Source organism: Aythya ferina (assembly GCF_964211825.1).
Source record: "Aythya ferina genome assembly, chromosome: 1".
In the NCBI taxonomy this organism is placed as follows: Eukaryota; Metazoa; Chordata; class Aves; order Anseriformes; family Anatidae; genus Aythya; species Aythya ferina.
This window is the reverse complement of record NC_140296.1, coordinates 114,908,486-114,929,465: the sequence shown is the minus strand read 5'-3', so window position 1 is coordinate 114,929,465 and position 20,980 is coordinate 114,908,486. Positions and strand designations below refer to the sequence as shown.

Genomic DNA, 20,980 nt, shown 5'->3' with positions numbered 1-20,980 from the left:
ATTACTGCTATTAAAATTCTGGTCCATTACTGTGGAGAAATCGATCGATTCAACAGGAAGTTTGCATATGCCTTTCTCTTTTATTAACTGTAGAGACAAACAAAGATACTTGAAATTTTTTCTTTATGCTGCTGACAGTTTAGCCCAAAACACTCTCTGCTTACTGCTCTTGTGTTTACCGATTCCAAGTGCAATCCACTTGCTGTGCAAGATTCTTCTTTAAAATAATCCATCACTCGTGGTGATCACTTATTATCATTGATGCTGTTTTTAAAAAGTCTTAAGAGTCTGCAAGTGCAGAGAAATTTTATGAACAAAGCATAAAGTCATAAAAGCCAGTAGTATTTTTATTCTACTGGCAGACAAGCCTTAGCTTTTTGTAAACCGCAAGTGCAAACTAAAAAGCAATATAATCATGCACACAATGCAGCAAAATAGTTCCAACGGGTTGATACTGCACACCAATCTTCAGCTACTTTTTTGTCTTTTAACTTCATTCATGTTAGCCTTTTCTAATGATGACTGAGATGAAGAGATGTGTGCTATGAAGAAGTACAACAAATCATTATAAGCATTTTTTTTTTTGACAGGTAGATTTTACACACTCCTCAAGACAGTTAGAAGAGCATATAATGTTTCTTAATACATTAAGGGCCATGCAATGCATTGCTACAGTTTTGATTAATTCACCTTCTGAAAGAGCGATAATACCCAGCTCTGCAATGCTCAGCAACATTTAGCTATAATGCTAAACATGTTTCTCAAAAAATGATCTGTCATCCAGAGTAAGTGTAGAATTCACAAGTTTCTTCTCATTTTTCATTACTGTTTTCAAAAGTATGACTCATGTATTTTGAGTTTCATGGGAATAAAGGAAGGGAATCAGAATCTGTGTAGTTTGCATCCAAGCTTCCCTGCGTGCATACCTAACAAACATCATAAACAAATACACCACAGCCACAGGCTGCTCTTTGATTCATACAAATGGATTTCCTAACTCAACCTGACAGCTCAGCTGATTAGACAAATAAAATCTCTTGGATAACACTAGTGTTGATAATAACGTTTTTCAAATAGGACAGATACATTTCTTGCTAAAAATGAATATACAGTTTGTTAGAGATCATGGAAAAACTTGTACAACAACTAGCAAGAAAAAACAGATATTTTATAAAAGGCTGTGTCTTTTCTCATCCTTGTTTATGCAAGCATTTTCTAGCTGATACGCGCCTTAGCCAAGAGAGACATCAAAACACAAGGTAAAGTGCTGAGCAGGACACAAGCTGCTGAGCACTGCTGGGCTTATTAAGTGTGGAGGCTTATTAAGTTAGCCAAGAGAGGCACTAGCGCTAGAAGAGAAACCTCCCTTTTCCATCCCTCTGACCTGCTCCCTTCAAGCCACTTCTGTCCCTGGGAAGCACAGTGTGCCAAAGGGAGTGGACAAGGATGAAGGAACAAGGGCAAGAGATGCTCACTGCAGCAGCTCAGCAGTGCATCAGGAGATATCCATGGGTAGGGACAGAGAAGCAGGAGTAAGTTATGATCATTGAAAAACATGGTCTTGAGAGGGAGAGGGAGAGGGAGAGGGAGAGGGAGAGGGAGAGGGAGAGGGAGAGGGAGAGGGAGAGGGAGAGGGAGAGGGAGAGGGAGAGGGAGAGGGAGAGGGAGAGGGAGAGGGAGAGGGAGAGGGAGAGGGAGAGGAGGTTGTGAACTGCTGGTTTATATCCTGCATTGTGAAACGACGTCACTGGCTCACTATCAAAGAAGCTCTCAGAGCTAAGACAGGCTTATATCTGTAATGTTTCCGACACCAGCTTTAAATGTTTAGCTGCTACCAGAGAAAACCAGAAAGCACTCAAACAGCTCAAGGGAGAATACTGAGATGAAACAAGATATCATTAAGATAATTTTGCATACAAGAGATCAGTACAAGACAGCAAGACAGCTCTTCCTCTAAAAAGAAATAGCAATTTTCTGATCTTTAAAATTAACTTGGGGATTCTTGTTGTTTATACAGAAAGTTTTCCAGAGAAAAATGAAATGGGGAAGGGTTCTCAAAATTCAGAATGATTTAAGATGATGGGAGAATGCTCAAATGATGCTGTAATGTTACAAGAATGAATTAGTCTCATTACCAGGCTCTTTTTTCACTAGCACTGAATTTTTAAGAGCTGTTTCATAAAAAATATCAGAAATGTCAATTTATATAATAGTGCCCTGTTGTTTAGAAAGCTTACATTGACAGTATGAAGTGTAAACTATTTGTGAACATGAAAAATCAGAAGTGTCAGTCGATTTGTAAAGATTTAAAAACTGAAAACAATGAGATGGTTTCATAAATCCTTGATTGTTCTAAAGAGTCCATTTCAAATGAGAAACTAGCAAAATAAACAAAATTCACTGAGGTAGATATTGTATTTTTTTTTCCCCTTTGGTTTCCTCATATTTTCAAATTAAGACTAAACGTGTTTGAGCAGTAGAAAAGAGCCAAGAACTGAAGATTTCCTGTTAGAAACAGAGACTGACTGATTGCTTCTCCCAACTAACAGACTGAGCACAGAACTTGAGTTTCCTTTTCATTTGCAATTTCAAAATGATGCAAAATGCCAACTTGTATAAAATGTATAAATATGTGCAGTGCTGGCAACTCAAAGTTTTGTTACTTTAGTGCACTCACAATGGTACATCTTAGACAAGTGAAAAATTAAACAGATGTTACAGCTTGATCTTCTGAACCAAGAAGAAAGGATCAGAAGGGGTATAACTGGTCACTCTAATGAACTAGAGCAATGAGGATGCAGATGCTGAAACTTTTTTTTTTTTTTTTTGACACAGCCCTTGCACTCCTGATCAAGATTGCAGTGCCAAATATAGTAAGCCATCCAAAAGAAGTGGGAGGCCACCAACTTGTCCAGTTAGAAGCAACATCCTGGTTTTGAAACTTGCATGAATTGTAATAAGCCCATTTCTGCATTTGCTCACTCATTGGCTATCAAAAAAAGCCCTCCAAGTTTGCATGCACAGCCTTCACTTCAGAAGGATGCTGCCACTCTGGTGATTCTCATGAAGCAACAGATGCTCTATATGCTCACAGACCATAAAATGAACAGGCATTTTATATCCCTTTAGTTCCACTTTTTGGTGTATGACAAAAGCTAAAGAAAAGGTTGATCAGTGTGAAGTTCACATTAAACTGGAAGAATATTTGGGAGGTTAAAAAAAAATCAGTCTTGTAAACGAACACAAACAGGTAGCTACAGTTTCAGCAAATAGACACTGTTCCTTAATCTGCTGGCAGTAAGAGTGAAGCAAATACCCTATTTCACTGAATGCTATTCTCAGATATATGCCTTGTGGGTACAAAAAGTGGTTCACAGCCAGAAATTCTGGTTATTGCAGAAACCCTGAAGACAACAGCAGATCAGCCAAGTATTTTCTACGCATTGGGACCATGGTGACAGTGGAGAAATAACTGACAGATGCTGAAGCAAAATGTCTTAGTCAATAACTTGCTAAGAAAAGCACAAAGAAGCATGGCAACACAGCAGAACAGGAGTAGTACAGATAGCATAAATCTTTCATGCCACCCAAAAGATCCTTGCAATGAGCAGAGACAGTGCTTTGTGAGTCTGAGAGCCAGCAAAACTAAACATCGCACCTGAAGTGATGAAGCGTTCAACAATATGTCAGATATAATAGGCAAATGATAAGACTTTTAGTCCAGAGGATTACCAGAGTCCAAACACCCACAGAGCACAGGCAAACATGCAGAACCCAAGATGTCAAAACAAAAGTTAAAATAGCATAAAATAAAGAATCTGCATCGGGTATAAACCAAACAAAAAATGACACGGATAATAACTAGAACTTGAACATGTGCCTAATGTTTGCATGCTGCAATTAACCAACTAAAGTGCTGGAGTGATGATAACTAAAATGAAAACATTTAATTCAGTAGGTAGGGAATTTGAAGTCAGACTCCTTGATGGGTAGACTCAACTGTATGCTTCTTGGTCCTGCATGCAGTGCGTTTTCTTTGCTGCTGGTCTGTATAAAGGAATTTTCTTGACAAACACAGACTGAAACAGAGGCCTGGATCCAAACCATCAGGCACTGGAGGAATGTAGCTGATAAGGAGCCAATATTGAAATAGCCAAGAGTGGATGAAGATGGAAGTTCTCATGAACACACAGAGATGAGGATTATAAATTGAATATTTATAGCATAAGTAATCCCTCTTCATCTTTGAATTACTGTTAGCAGTTTGGTGCATGAAGAAAAAGAGATATAGAAGCAAAAAGCAAGCAAAGCAAGTATCCATATTAAAGTTGCTGAACAGTGATAAGGACAGCATCCACTAGGAACCCTTCAGAACTGTCATGGTTTGTGGAGGAAATGAAGATAGGTTGGTTTCATGGAGGACAGACAAATTTTAGCTGACATGAGATATGAGAGGCTGCACACCAGGGGAGAAGAAAGTTGCAGGGACAAGCTTAATCCCTGCAAAAACACCCAGTAGAAGCAAAGCAGAAATGACGGCAGACTTAAAACCCTTATGCAGACAACCCAGAGGAGGAGTTTAGCCCCAGGGCACTGCAAGGTTGCAAAAAAGGGGATGATGAGGCTGAAGGGAAAGATCAGTTCACAACTGGTGGTGGAGAGCTATCTACCCTGCTTCTACTCCTACCCAAGCACCAGCAGTCGCCCCCCATCTGCATGCTTTGCAGCAGACACAAGTTATAAAGCAACAACTTATCCATATGTGAAGAACAAGGCTAAAGATTTGTTTCCTTCTTGATTTTGAGAAGCTGAAATTCCCCAGCATACAACAGTAGAAGACTCTGTTCCTTTTCCGCTACTGAAAGAATTACAAAAAAAAGTTATGAATTAAAGTCAGTGCTACCAAGAATCAATCCAACTGATCTTTCTTTGCCTTACAGCCACCTCCCTGAAACAAATAATAAATGCTTGAAATGGCACACACTGGTTGAGGGAATAGAAATGAGTGACAAACACCGGATGAACTAAACTCTGATCCATTGGGTGAGAGGGGTGTTATATGGAATTGGCTAGAATTCATTTCAGTCTAGGTTCACTTTCTCTAGTGCAATGAATGTAAGTATGCAGGAGCGTGTTGTAAGACCTGAAGAGATTCTGATTTTGTAGGAAAAATGAGCAAGAGCAGATACAATACATTAAGAAAGAGAAAAAGCAATTGGTACTTAAAACAAATCACAGAAAAGTCCATTAAATATGACAGAACAAACATAATGGGCTTAATATTTAAAAGTGACTGAATAAAGGAGGGGCATGAAAATGAAATGAATATAATGCTAGAAAGAGATGAGATACAAAGTGATGGAAAAGCGAATGTTGTCATTAAAACACACTTTTAGAACAACAGAATAATCAGTTTATCTTCAGGAGGAATTAAATTTCTTGGTCTCTCATAAGTAACTTTTATATTTACCTAGCATCCTCAGCGAGGGTGGCACTGCATGCCTGCTGGCAGAGGAGGCTGGTCACAAAATGGCGCCCGCCACAGTTGCGTGGTGGCAGCACCAGGTCCCACAGGCACTCTGGTCTGAACACTGAAGCGACTTTCAGAGGTCATTTAGAAGGTACTATTTAGCTTGCATCATATATGCCTTTTGCTGGAGAAACTGAAACATTCCTGAAACCCTTTCTGATCCAGAGTGCTTTCCAATTCATGACAGGAAACCTTCAGCAACTCATTTCTTGACTCTACTTAACAGGCAGACACCTTGAGACTTCAAGCAACAAGAAAGCAACTCCTCAGGACAGAGGCTAAAGATTTTCCTATACTAATACCACAATTCTTCAGCATGACCTTTCCTCAGGCCAGCACTCATTAGCATCTCCTTATTCCTCATCACTCAGCATTTTACAAAATGTCTCCCATGCTTTGATGTCTCTCCCCCTACCAAGTGTACCTTTCATGCTCTTGGCATGCTGCTTGTTACTGGGCTCAGCAGTTCACTTTGTGTATCTATTTCAACTGAAGTGTTTACAGAATTAAAATAGGCAGGGAGGTCATAAATTTGCTCTAACACCTGTAGTGAATGAGCAAACTGTTTATAGCTCAGATTGGAAAATTTGCCTAGCAGGAGCAGTTGTTTTATTATTGTTGAACAATTTATCACAAATGAGCAGTTATCACAATTAGAAAAAGAAGTGGGAGAAATGATAGTAGTCTTGTAAAGAAAACCATTATCTGAAAACCAAACATCTTAACATAGATACGTAAAGAAAGTGAATTTCTTAAAAGAGCTCCTAGGCTCAGCAGGAAGTGAGAATAAAGGCACAGAGTAAGAGTTACTCGTGGCAGGATAAGACAGCCAGGGGCAAGCTGAAAACAAAAATAGCAAAGTCACAAGTTTGTGATCCATAGTTTCAGGAGTTTGAGCTGTAGCAGCTGATTTGGTGATTGCAATTTTGTTTTAAGGAAAGATTAGCCAAAACATGCAGCAGACCATTGGTCCTTTCCTATTTAGGTTGTTAGGCTTAGTGGCTTGGCAAGTCTATAAAGCACTTTGAACAAAGACTTCTCCATAAAGTACACTTTTTAGAAAATAGGTATGAATCTTTTATGACGTCCTGCTGTGTACATGACAGGTTCAATATGCATCTCACCCTGCAGCAAACAAGCAGATTACAAGTAACAGGTGGGGGAAAGATTTTCAAGAGCATGGTGCTGACCAAATACTGTTAACTTGAGAGGACAGAAATAAGGTCAAGGTTAAGCACTTAGGAAAAAATCTACTTTTGGACTCCACAGCCAGAAAGGATACAGGATGAGAAAACTTGCACCTAAGTGGCAGTAAGCTTAAACCTGATAAAATGGCTGAAAGACAGACCAGATCAAAACAAACATCAAGTCAACCAGGAACAAAATGCCAAAATTGTAATTCATCAGTGCCAACAGCAGAAGACATGAACAAAGTCTTCCTGAGAACTTGCTTAAAGCTCTTACCGTCACAGAAGTCATGGCATCAGCATCTATCTGCCATGGTCACAGACTGTAAAGCAAGAGAAACTCACAATAACATTTTGTGTGTACCAGACAGATCTGACTCTGACTAGCTGAATGCCCAGCAAATGCAGGACGACTCTGTGCCAGTCATCTGGGTTTTGAAATTCCCAAATAATCTGTATTCAGATGAGCTGGTGCTTTACCAGACCCTTGTACCCATAGCTCATCTACTAGAAGACTCAGCAGCCATTTATTTATTACCACCTGTGTTACAGAATAATATAGCCAATGATCAATCCTCCTGTAAAGATACAGCGTTAACAACTTAGCTGCTAAATAATTGATCGCTTCACCTTATACCCGTAGTAGGAGTTCCTCTCTGCTGATAGAGAGTGGGATCAGGTCCCAGCATGAATGGGAATTTGTGTACTAATCAGACACAGAAAGATTTATTTTAAAACAATTTTGTATAAATGACAGGTTAAAAGATTGAGGAACCATTAAAAAAGAGCTGCATAAGTGACCTACAATCCTATATTGTGTCTCTTTTTCTACACTATGGAGACACTCAAGGAAAAAAAAAAAGAAAAAACTGTTAAGGTGGTTATATTTTGTACTAAGTTTGCTGCCTTAGGTTGCAGTTACTGCCAAGTTTTTTTCCTTTTTTTTTTTTTTTTTTTTTTTTTTTTTTGTCACAGATGATTACACTTAAGCAGACTTGCCTGCCAATATGATTTGAACTTTGCTTAAATTATAAGTCACCTTGCCATCTAAATCAATTTCCCACCATTTCAAAAAGGTCATTTAAGCTTTCAAGTGCACTGGTTTGAAAATTAAAACATATAAAAGGGTAACAATAATGCAAATCTGCTCACCTGCATCCAGAGAAGAAAAAAAATGCATGTGGTTTGCCACTACCTTCTCAGATTGAAGAAATATTCTCATCCATGGGTAAAAACACAGTAATAACTACATAGTCTTCCTGTGACTGTCATTCTGGAAGGCTGAAATATTTTGCATGTAAATAAGTTTATTTGCAGACCACAAAGCATAAACTCTATTGTGTGGAGAATATTAAGTGCATAATGAACAAAGAACACACAACCTCCTCAGAGATATTAAACTAAAGTGTCCTTGATGCCCCCAACCTGAGTTGCAGGGAGAGATGGAGATCACTGTGCTTTCCTGCCTTGCTTATGTTGCATTATTAACTCTTCTTTCAGGACCAGGGGTTCAGACCCCCACTTTCCCTGTGCTTTGTGCTCTCCAGGGTTTGCTGCTGAATTCTGCATAGAAGCATGGGAGGTTAGAAGGCTTTTGCTGTTTTTCTGTAGGATTCGTCGTTCATAACCTCTATTTTTTTTTTTCTCATGCGTTCCTTTGGCCTCCAGAAACCTCTTCTGTTTAGTCCATTGCTGTTCCCTGTAGGATCAAGATTTCTAAGGCATTCCTTTTAAAAATTTAGTAGCAGAAGCTATAGCCATATCAGACATTCTCCATCACTAAATGTCAAGAAAAAGCTCTCCCCACCATGCCCTCAACCAAAAAATAGTCCCAGCAGGTTTGAACTTCCTTCTATAAGCATCACTAGTGTGGCAGTGAATCAATGACGCCCTGCAAAAATTAACTGAAACTGTAGTATATATAAAAACTGTAGCTTTTATTTTTTACCAATGACATGCACACACAAAAAATGCTAAGTCAAAAAAGCAAAACAAAAAATTAAAAAAAACACAACTCAAAGCAAAACCGAAGATTACTCACTGAAGAAAGCATCCCCTATCCCAATGGATATTCTTCCTTTTTAATTCTTTTTTAAGAGCTGAACATGCCATATTTTCCCCTCTAGGTAGTTCTCATTAAAAAATTCCAAATACCAGAGACAGCAGTTGATTTTTTATTTTAAAAACTTTTTCTGTATAGTTCGAGAAATCTCACTGAAAAATGAATAGATATTGTTGCCATAATGCCACATAATGCCATCCCCTTTCATTCCCATGATCAAGTCTCCTTGATACCTGTCTGTATGCCTTTTCAGACCAACCCCCTCCACAAAGAAAAGGAAATTACTAACACCAAAGGTGTTATTAGCATGACAGACCAGACCCTTCTCCTGCTATGTCTGCTACAGAAATACATCCAGTAGATCAGTGCAGCTATGTCATCTGTTCAGCAGCCCAGCATTCAAAGCATCCGATCCATTAGTTGCTATGTATAGCTGGTATCTCCATTGTTCTTATGTTTCAAGTAATAAATAATAAAAAAAATAAAGTTTCAGGAGAAAAATATTCATTTTCCAGAAAAACAAAAAGAGGGCTATTGTATTCTAAGGTCTACTTCAAATAAAAACATAGAAATAACACTCAAAGTTTCAGCACCTAGTCCTACTAGGATAAACTGTCTATGGAAAAAAATGCATGCTCCCTGGACTTGCTGAAAGTAGAGGAGGAGGGGAGGTGCTCTAATTTCTCTCTCCAAATGTGGCCTCTTTTGGATCCCTGGGCCATCATAATTGGAATACTACCCTATGATGATTCAGGCCAAGACAACAAGGAGAGGAACTGCAGAAAATGGTGTAGAACTTCAAATTATTTGTAAAATTAAAGTTGTGAATTAAAAAATAAAATCACTCCTGTTGTGTAAGAAAAACAGTAAGAAAAAAAGAGGGCTGTGGATCATGTGTTAGACAGTAAAGACACTAAAAAAAGCTCACCGCAAAGGTGAAGGACAAAAAAAAATGTCTATGTGGGTTCTTCTTAAAATATAGTAGATGTGGCTGATTTCTTTTGTAATAGGCTAGCTCATTTGTTATAGCTTTTGATCCCAAATGGTACTTCATTGTACATTAGCATGGCCACTCCTAAATGACATCTGAAGATCTTTATCAACTACCACTAAACAGTTGCTTCATATACTTACCTTTTACACTATAGATGGCACCAAACAGCTGCATTAATTCAGTCATTTAATTTAGAAGGTATTTCAAAGTACCTCCAAAACACACAAACTTCATAACCTGTGAACCTGTTAGATATTTTCTTGTATTTCATCACCACAAAAATGTTGGGACAATTATCCGAAATAATCAAATCTCTACACTATATATATATATATATATATATATATATATATATATATCTTTTTTTTTCAAAATTAGGAAAAAAGAATTACCCTTGGATTTCTCCTTCTTTGACAAATATTAAATGAAATAATTGTAATTCTAATCCTCCATGTAATTAACCTTATGAAGGATGAGAAAGATGCTAATTGTAACAAGTTTTTGTTTGGGAAATTAAAGCTCTAGAAATAATTTGGTAACAGCTGGTTTTCATTTTATTTCCAAGACTTGGGATGAATAGTTCTGAAATCTATCTTGTAAATACTATTTCTGCAGGGATCTTTTCAAGGACAATCTCTGAAAAAAGTAGCAGAAGTGTCTGAACACCCAGCTGACAACCTGTGGAAGTCAGCTATAAACATGAAGTAGAATGCCTTAATTATTTTGTTATCACAGTCTTGCAGCCTTAATAACTGGATTCACGTCCATTCTTTGCCACATGTTTATTGAATAACTATCAGAAAGAAATCAAATGAATGACTAAAGATTAGCTGTTCCCTCTTTCCTCTTTTTCATGCTCATTCTTTCAGCTCCACTTTTTTCCCCACATTTTTCAGCCTGTGTTGTTGCTTACCCTGCCAAGTATACGAGGCTTGCTGTAGTGAATCAGCTTTACACCCTGCAATAAGTAAAAACAATGAGTCATTTATCTAGGGAAGTTTGGGGTTGCACAAGAAATTGGTTATTCAGCCTCTGCTCTGTGAAGGTGCTTTGTTCACCTCAGAAAAGAGGCCTGTGCATGGCTTCTCCTCACCACTACCTGTCCGGGTCAGATGGAGCGGATGAAATGGGAAGCTTTTGTAGGATCTTCAGCTCACCATGGTACACTGGGTCCCAACAGCTAAGGCTGCCAGTCAGGTGTCTTCTCACTGTTCAGATGTTAACAAGTGCCTCCGCACAACTAACACATCCTTCTGTAACAAAGTAAACTTCGAAAACACACGTGGTGATTTCTGAATGAAGACCACACTTCATAGCCATCCTTTCTAAAGAGGAGATATTTTTCAATTTTCTCGAGTATGCTTTTATACTTTTATTATTCAAAACAACATAAACTTATGATTAGAAACATCACTCACTTAAACACCCAAGTTTTAAGTATCTCCTCAATCTGATTACATGTAAGTCAAAGCTTTACCCAAACTGTTTGTGACAATTAAAGAAAAGCAAACTACCTCATTAAGACTTTATTTGTCACAAAACATTTAAGAAAAGCACTTATGTCACTGCATCTTCTTTCTTAGTGAACAATATGAATTTTTTCTGATTCACATGCAATAAAATTAGGTAAGAGCGGATTACTCTCAGATAGATTGTTGTCAAGATGTTACTCTATTTTAAAAAGACAGGAGGACATATGATGCCCCTATTTTAACATGCTCAGATTAAATTTGCAGCACTAATGCTGTTGTGTTTATGATAATTCAAGAATAAGCAAATTTTACAGAAAAAGGAACAATCATTTTTTACCCAGCTTTGCCCTATCATATTTACTTGCTGAGGAACTTGCCTGTTTTTTCCCACTAGATCAGATAGAAACTACATTCATATGAAACACAAATATGAATGAAAACTGCATTTTTTTTTTCTGAAAACTTTTGAGACAGTATCAGGTAGAATGATGAAAAAATACATTTATGGAATATTTCTTACAGATAACCAGAAAAATAAGAATTTAGGAGGTTCACCTGCATTACCAGCAACAGCTGTAACCTAAACAGTTACAGAGTTAGATAACCCATTAGCTTTTCACTACTCATATTAATATAACTTTATCTAGATTTTGAAACTTGTCATTATGTGAATTGCTAGAGAATTGGTTGTGAACCTATGATTTCAAAGCAAACCCTTGGATTTCAGATTGTCATCAGTGTCTAATCAACTTGGAGCCTCATGTCCATTTAGAAAACCTCCCAGAACAAATGAAATCATTTGCTTCCTCCAAAATACAAACAGGCCATTCATTTACTGAATTGTGCCTATAAGGCAATCACTAGATAATACACTAAATTGCACAATCTGCAGTTTCAGAAACATACAGTATTTTTCTTCGTACTTCTCTCATTTGTGATAATTCAGAAGAAAGCAGTTATCAGAACTCAAGTGTGCATTAACAACTGTTCAGCTCGGTAGGAACCCGACACATGTTCCCCCTGCTTAACACACTCTCCAGCACACACACACATATTTCTTCCTGCTCTAGTTGATGGCAGGAGCTAGAGATGGATTGCAGAGAAAAATAGCCAAACTCAGATGGCCTAGTTCACTCTTTACCCATGTAAAACTATAAAGATTAATCTTTATTTACAAATAAGCTGATTTTTAAATCACATTTGGTACAATGTTGTGGATATTTCAGGAGCATGAGTATGTTGATATTCAGTATTCTGAGGATGTGAGTACAGTTTTCTCTTTTCTAACATAAGGAGAAAAACAGTAAAGGCAAGTGGCTAGTCCTAAATGGGATAGCTGACTGGCCATGTCAGAAACTAGGCTCCGATCCTCTGTCCCATCACAAAATGCTACTATTGCAATCAAACATGCTCCAAGGATGCTGTGTTCTAGTACAGAGACAGCAGATCTGGTAGGTACTTGCTGCTGTAGGTAAAGTGGAACACTTCTTCCAAGGAAAATCCTCATATAAGATGTCTTTCAAAGACTTAAATATAAAGAATACCTGACACACCTGTCTTGGAAGCAGATTATTTTCAACCTGTATAAAGTTTAAAGATACCAAGACACAGAATTTGCATTTATCCTCTTGACAGCAACATGAAACAACCAAGTCATCAAGTGTACCTTTTTGATACCTTTCTGATTACAAGGCTCTTTGGTTACTCCTAGAAAGGGTAAATGTTGTCTTAAAAAAAAAAAAAAAAGTAAATAAAAAGAAAACAGACAACCAAGATGGCTAAGGACAGCATAAGAGATCCAGACTTGATTCTTACAAATGAGTATTTACAGAAAAATAACATTTTCAGGACATTAGCTAGACAGTGATTTTTTGGTCTAGATTTTCGCCTTCTTCTGCTGGAAGTTCCCAATGTGCACTGATAAAACTAAAGGACAATGCAGCAAGGTCTGTAGTAATCAGCTAACAAAACATGAATTCCAGAGAGAAGGCAATGCAGGGACAGCCCTGTGAACTTAAACACTTTAGGCACAATATAAAAAATGCCTTAAATAAGAAAAGATGGGAAAAGAATTGTAGGAGGGATATTTAGTAAGGAAATTAATTTGGCTTGCAAATTGTGACTAAGGTCCTAGTTTTGTAGAACTAACAAAAGCTATCAGAAATTTTTCTTGATATGGGCTTTATTATTATTATTATTATTATTCCTAATCACAGAATTAAGAGTTACTACTGTGCTTTGGACCTCTGGCTGCTTCCAGACATGTGGTGGTGCTACTGCTTAAAGCAAGCCAGATAGGTTTTTCTAAAGATCAATTTCACATTTTACTCTTCTAAAAATGCAAAGTCATCATTGAAACAAAAGAAAACAATCCTACCCAATCTCATATTATTTTTTTTTCTTCTCATAAAATAACATACAAATGCTCTTTATTGATTAAGGCATATTTTAGTTGTATAATAAATGGCTCTATATGTATGGAGCCATTAATTTAAAGAAAATTCCCTTTAACTGTGCAGATTAGCACTTATGTAGCTACCTTACCAGAGGACATGACATCTATTGTCCAGAAAGCACAGCAGAAATTTTCTTTGTAGCTCACCATTACCCACTGGAAAGGAAGTATATATATATATATGTAGCAAATTAATATTGAATCAGTATTTGGGTTAAAAGTTTTCCTTCACCCCCACAGTAGAGAACTGATAAAATATTCTCATATGCTATTCTAACCCTAGCTTTTTGTCATTTATTGCAGTTGTGTTCTACATATGGATGTATTTCATTTTGTTCCAAGCTGCACAGAGAGGAAACTCGTCATGGCATCCTTTTCAAACCTGATGAGAGCTATGCATATGCTGGCCTCCATTCAAGGCTGCATCTGATGCTCCTGGCAGCAAGTGAAGTAAATAACACACATGGAGGAAGTAAGGAGGAGCACAAGTGAAGACTTCTGGAACATTACAGCATTACGAAAAGATCTATTTTAAAACATGTCCTATAGAATAAAAAAATAAGAATAATAATAAAAAAAAGATGGATTTTTATTGTCGAAAACTGGTGGTGGTAGGGAAATTAGACCAAGTAAATTCCAAAACTCCAGTTCCTAGAAAGATCAATGTCCAGAACTAGTCTGAGGATGGTCAGCTCTCTGTAGCAGATAGCCCTTCGCCATCAATGACAGAAAATAGAAAGGTCAATTGAAAACATCTCACCTGACTAAAACAAAAACCCTTTTCTGCAAGGAAGCTGAACTCATAGTATGCTAATATGTTTACTTGTGTTGGTAATTCCTAGCAATATGTTTATGCATCCAAATGAAAAACACAGTTTTGCATGCCTTCTGTTTGAAGTATTAAGACAACAGACGGTTGTGGGGAAAAAAAAAAAAAAAAAGCCTCCTAAAAGGTGAGATCCATTTGACTGTGGGATAGTTTTCAAAGGGAAATGAAAATGTCATCACCTGACATTTCCAAAGCTGAGTTTTCAACTCCCAAGACAGTGTGCAGGCAGGAGCATTAAATAGAAGAGCTGGTCACAGACCAGTACACTCTCCATGTTTCCCAGGGGCAATTAGCGTCACTTCCTCTATCACAAGGCTTACTGTGCTTACCAGTGAATATGTCAGGTCTGGTTGCTTGTGAGCCTCTGAAAACAAACACTACAAAATTACTGACAGAACCTTTAGGTTGAAAAATGAATCCTTCTAACTCATACCATCTCACAAATAATACAAAATAAACAAATAAAATGAATCAAGCAGTCCTTTGAAGCAGAGGACTGCCTACTACCTTGTGACATCCCCAAGGAAGAGAAGCAGAACTTATGGAGCCAGAAACCTGACTGAAGCCTGGTTTGAGGCTGCTTTAATCCATTTTTTTTCTCTCCCCTCCTTTCCTGATGCATTGCATTGCTGGATTTGTGTCACAGAGGCAGAAGCTCTCCCCTTCCTGCAGACACATGGGTGAGCATGGCAGAGGCTACCCCAATGAGTCTGGAAACTGCAACCCAACACAGACATGCCCCAAGCCACCAGAATGCCAGGAATGTGCCTTTTCCTAACTGCAGCCTTCAGAGCATCTGAGAGCCACAGCAGGCTGCTTGGAGGAGCAGTCAGCTAGTACTACTCCAACATCAACACATCGGTGTATGGCCTCAAAGGTCACGGTCTTAAGATCCTCAGCAATCTACAGCACTATCTCAGATTATTTTTATTTAGAAACCAGTTTGTGAGTTGTGAACAGTATCACCTCTGAGGAGCTGCTTAGAAGACAACACTAAAAAACACATTACAAGAGGCAATCAGAGCTGAAGGCCTTTCACACATACCAACAAATTTAACCTCCTCCTCCCCTTCCCCCCTATCTCCCAGGATGCAAACAGTGTGGAAAGAAAGGTTATTTCTTCCTTTCAAACCCAAGGCTGATCATCAGGTCCTTCCCACTTGAGGAAGAGAGAAGCAGCAGCAGGGACAGGTTTTGGCATCTGGACATGGTGCTGGGCTGCCTTCTGTAGATGGCCCTGCTTGAGCAGAAGGCTTGGACCAGACAACCTCTAGAAGTCCCTTCCAATGTCAGCCATTCTGCACTTCTCTCCAAGCATGCCATCCCGGTCCTGCCTTTAGTAAAAGGGTGACACCACTTACACAAATTGGGAACAATCCAACTTTGACTGGGGACAACTGCAGAAAGAAGCAGATTGAATGCCAGCATACACATCACTACCTGGCACACCAAATTACTCAGGGAAGCTACACTGGACCTGCGTTATGGTCCTGTCAGCACTTAGTGGCCACCAGCCTGGGTCTGCTTTCCAGGACTGCCCTGCTTCTGACTCATGCAAGAGGGAAAGTATCCTCGAAGAGGAATTTTGATTAAAAAAAAAAAAGAAAAAGAAAAAAGACAAAAAAAGGTTTTATTTTTTCCTTTAACAAGTCATCTACAGGAGTAGAATAAAGCCTTCTTGTGGAAGAGAGACAATTTAAACTTCAAACTCATTTGTATTTGTTTCTGGTAAGCTCAGCAATACTGACTGCCCCACAGAAAATGGGACTGACCAAGAGCAGCGAGCCCTGTGTGCCCTTCACAAGTTTTATAGAATTAAGCTGTCTTTCAGGCAATAGTTTTTTTTTGTTTATTATTATTATTTATTTTTATTATTTTTCCCCTTAGAAAAAAACAACTCTGTGTAGCAAGGTCTTAATACAATATCTGTTTACTACAATTCTCCAAGAGGCATGATGTTCCTTGGATTTTATCCAAGCCATTTAGTTCCCATACATATTGGAAAAAGCTGTCATGTCAGCAGCTAAGGTTGATATCAAGAGAGACAATAAGAGGATTAAGAGGTGGAAAGCTTCTGAATGCAAGCTACTGAATATTTCACAAGAAATGAAGCTGAGAGTGCTACTGATGCAAGGGGAAGGTCAGAAAACTTAAATGCCTCAGGGACAGTCAAGAAATAATAAAATAGCCATTAGGCATTCCAGATGTTGATATACAGTTTTTAGTATCCTGGCTTTTGTACCAACTTGAGTGCTTCACTGAGTGTACATCTGAGACATATGGCACTTATCAAGTGGATTTGCTGGGATGTGTCTACAGCACCAAAACCCAGGAATGATCTGACATTTGAGAGTGCCTCTGAGGCTGATATTTTGTCATTTAATTGCTCATTTTTATTAACACCTGATGTGGACATATTTCCACATCTCCAACTACTAGGGTTTAGTGAGAGATTAGTTTCACAAAGACAGACTTTTTGTCACTGTTACCCCTTCCTATCCGATCCTGTTATGGAATGGTTAAGTGGATCTTCTCCATTATATCTCATCACCATTGAGATCACATAGTCAGAGGGGAAAAGCAGGTGGTGAAAGAATTTTACAGGGCATTACAAATCTTTGGCAGCAAAGGGACTGGGCAGAGACAAGCCCAGGTGTTTTCTGTATCCTTATCAATGACAAGAGGCAAGGCACAGCAGGAATCTCTCCTTAATTGCTTCATGCTATACTTCAGTAATCTCTCCTATAAATGTCAAGACACAGCTTGCCAATGGGCAATTCAAAGAACATTAGTTTCTTGCAAAGTAGAGAGGGACTTAAGCATTACATTACCCTTTAACTTACAACTATCTGAAATGACTCTTCCTTCTCTCCCATATCCAGCCTACCAAGAAGGCATTAATAGATGTGGACAATATATTTTATATCTTTCTGTTCTCAAGCTCCTGTAGCACACTGATGAATTAACGCCTTATCAATATGCAGCTTCTGTTATACTGTTTTTTGTGGCACATTTCACAAGAATCCCTCCTATCCCCCATCCTGTTTAAGTAAAGATATTCTACTACAAAAGTTGAAAAATGTTCATCATTTCCTTTTATCTTGAAGTAGTATTTCAGTCTTGCACCTAGACATATTTTGAAAATACTTGAATTATAAAGAATAACTTTCTAGCTCTCATGACTTTCAAAACATTTATTTTTGACTTGGAAATGTTAACTTGTTTTTTAATTAGAAAGAATATTTTTTGAATTAAGTTGGGAACTACTTACACTGTTTTTTCACTTGCATAAAAACTATTACATTAAAAAAGTACTATTTCCCCATGTACAACTACTGTACTATTGTAGCATTACATTATGAAGTAACTTCAGTTGGCAATTTGCCCACAATGTTATTTCTCTTTTATTCTTGATAGTTATTATAAAGTTATTTAGTAGTATCCTAAAACAAACAAACAAAAAACAACAACAAAAAAAACAAAGAAAAACAACAACAACAACAATAAAAAACCACCAACAACAATATGCAATACTGTAAATCTGTGTGCAGAATAAAAGAGTGATGGTAAATACACAGTCAGCCACAACTGCTTCTCTGAGTGACTGCGGTAAAAAGACAAGCTAAATCAACATTAACTACCTACAAAAAGCTGGATCTTCAACAAAGTAGTTGAAATGGCTGGTGGGAATTTTTTAGTAGAACAATTAATTGTAAGAGATTACGCTAAAGAGAAAATGCCATCCTCTCCCCTCCTTCCCCCACAAAGTAACAAGTCAGTTCCAACATAAGCTTTTATGCGTTGGATCTAGATTATGATTCATTGTTTAACACGAGGAACCTACAATAAACAGGAACCTGGAAATCAAGACACGAGTCTCAGAGACTTCAACCTATGTCCCCAGAATGCCAGCTCAGGTTTAGGTAGCTTACCAGTTGTAGTGTTGTTAATTATTTCTTTCAAGCAATCAGACAAATTGTTATAACAGTTTGGCATTTACTTTTCTAAGCCATGCTCTCCTATGAGATACAGTGAACGTCTCCAGTGTTTTCTAGAGATGGAGTAGCCCCAGACATCACTCACTGTTGAAGTAGTGAAAGGAACATCATAATGAAGGTTTGGTTCAATAAAATGTTTTTTCCCATTCCCACTAACAAACACAACAATAACAACAAAGCAAAACAAAACAAAACATTCTAATCACACTGCTTCATTCAGATCATGTTTCATTTGCCTTTTACTGTAACATTTTTGTAGAAAGTGGCTGAATTTTTTCAAAGTTTTTACCAGCTAGCTGTGAGAGAATAGCTTACTCATTGAGTCACTGCAGATCCTACAGAAATGAAAAATATTTTTCTTAAAAGCAAAATATTTACCAGGCATTATCAAACATCTCAGCAGTTGCTCTGAGAAAGAAGTCATGAGTAGAGCTGAAATAAATAAATGTGACTGTTTTTAAGAACTAGAAGTATTTAACAGTGATAAAACAAATAAGCGTGTAGTGCTAATGAACATGAGCAATATCCTCAGTTTCAGGCATATGGAATCAGATGAAAGCAGCTTTGTCTGGTGATTCAACTATAACACATACATAATTGTGAAAGATTTTGTTAAGGACTTCTAAACAGCAAAATACTGATCAAAATATCTAAACCTTTTTCTTCATTACATTTTGATTTTTCTTCTGTATTTTATTCTGTATGTGTATATCCAGCATTTTAAACATTGATGCATTTACCAGGGCCATTTGCTACTGTAAAGCTAGTACTTTTTTTCTTTCTTTTTTTTTTTTTTTTTTCTATCTACTTCCATAATAATTATAATAATAAACAGTAATGACAATAATAAGCAGTAATAATAATAATAAAGTTGGGATACTATGATGGAATGATTTATAAAAAGCTAGAGCTATACAGACTTATTTTGTAATTAGTGAGATCAAACCTGGTTTCATACCTGTGCAACTACCTTCCCTGTGCATCAATCCCTGTCTTACCTCTGTAGTGAGATTTAAAACCAGGCCTTATCTGCCAAGTGCACATAAGGATCAGTTCATCCCGCATTCAGCAACAGCAGGTGACAGGAGGATCGAAGCCAGATTAACAGATGGACTTCACGGAACAAGGATTTAACTTGACTGTGTTAAATACACCTGTGGCATAAGTCATAGCAATAGCAGTTAATTCCCACTGCAGCCCATAAGATCTCTAAAATGCTCCTCAGATTGCTTCAGTTATAGAATTTTTCATATTTCTCTTCAGGATGCTATCTTTCCTTGTTTTATGACAGGACTGCGGGATTACAGGCTATGGTTCGATGCTCAGTCCTATACGTCAAATCCAATTCTTTTGGCTGTATGCTATTCAGCTTTTAAAAAGAAGTAATAAAAATCGACTTTACCACTAGTTAAAACATTTGTTTGTTTATAGATGTTAGAAGTTGCTGCACTACGTAAGTAGAAAGGAGATGACAGCACAAGATTCCTCCAGCAGCTTTACTGTTTTAGCTGACAAACATGTTAGAGGAAACAGTCATCATATCCTGCTCTGGCTAGATCAGCCTGACTCTATAAACACTGCCTAAAATCCATGCAGGGCTGGCAGCAATATGGATTAATTTCCGGGAGAGAGAGGACTTAAATAATTCTGCATTTCAAATTGCTTTAAGTTGCCCATGTTGTACCCACCACAGTTCCTACATCACAGCCAGCAGAAAGGCAAAAAAAAATTACAGAAGATTCTGATTGTGGCCTTGTACTACATCAAGAACTTTTTTTTTCTGCTCTGAGAGCCACGGTTGCTCTATCACAGATCAGGAGTGATAGATTAGAGAAGCCCCAAGAGCTGTCAGCTAATATCTACACCACAGCAAGATCAGAGAGCAACAACCTGTCTGAAATGCTGTGACAATTTCTGGCTGCCACCACGAGAAATACAGGTTACGCCACCGTAAGAAATTTTAAAGTGGGAATCTGAACTTTAAGAAACAAAAATGGGGAAAAAAAAATCAAAAAAGACTGCATAATCTTGTACACAATAGAAAGTAAGGTTTCAGAAGATAAAGTACTGATGGGCTCTTAGAGTTTTTTTTCTTTTTGTTTTCTTTTTCAACATTGCTTCAGCTTCTCATCTTGTTTTATGTCAACACATTTTCCTGTTACACTGGGGCAGCTGCATTCAGGTGAAGACAGAAGGTCATGATCAGAGTTGTCAGCAGCACTGAGCTGGCCACTCAGTTACACCCGTGGACCTACACTTGAGTTTAATAGTCAAAAAGATAATAGTAACCTAGATCCAAATGCTTGTAGCTCCTCTAACTTCCCTATGCATTAAGGTCACCCACTATATCATGAAAACAGGAGAGTCAATAGGAACAAAATCAGATGTACTGTAAAGCATAACAAAGTTGCTGAAAGTGTAGAAAAACACTATACACAACACTGTAAACACTC

At 37.7% G+C, this 20,980-nt stretch overlaps 1 long non-coding RNA gene across 1 annotated transcript in view; it reads right to left on the bottom strand.

Moving 5' to 3' along the window:
• The window catches only part of LOC311440301, a 68,605-nt gene that overhangs the window by 34,206 nt on the left and 13,419 nt on the right, over positions 1-20,980 (bottom strand). Inside the window, exons 4-7 of the long non-coding RNA XR_014695322.1 lie at positions 10,873-11,041; positions 10,687-10,731; positions 7,870-7,998; positions 6,995-7,040 (exon numbers count right to left, since the gene is read on the bottom strand). This is a non-coding gene — a long non-coding RNA (uncharacterized lncRNA). The remainder of the gene's footprint in view (positions 1-6,994; positions 7,041-7,869; positions 7,999-10,686; positions 10,732-10,872; positions 11,042-20,980) is intronic.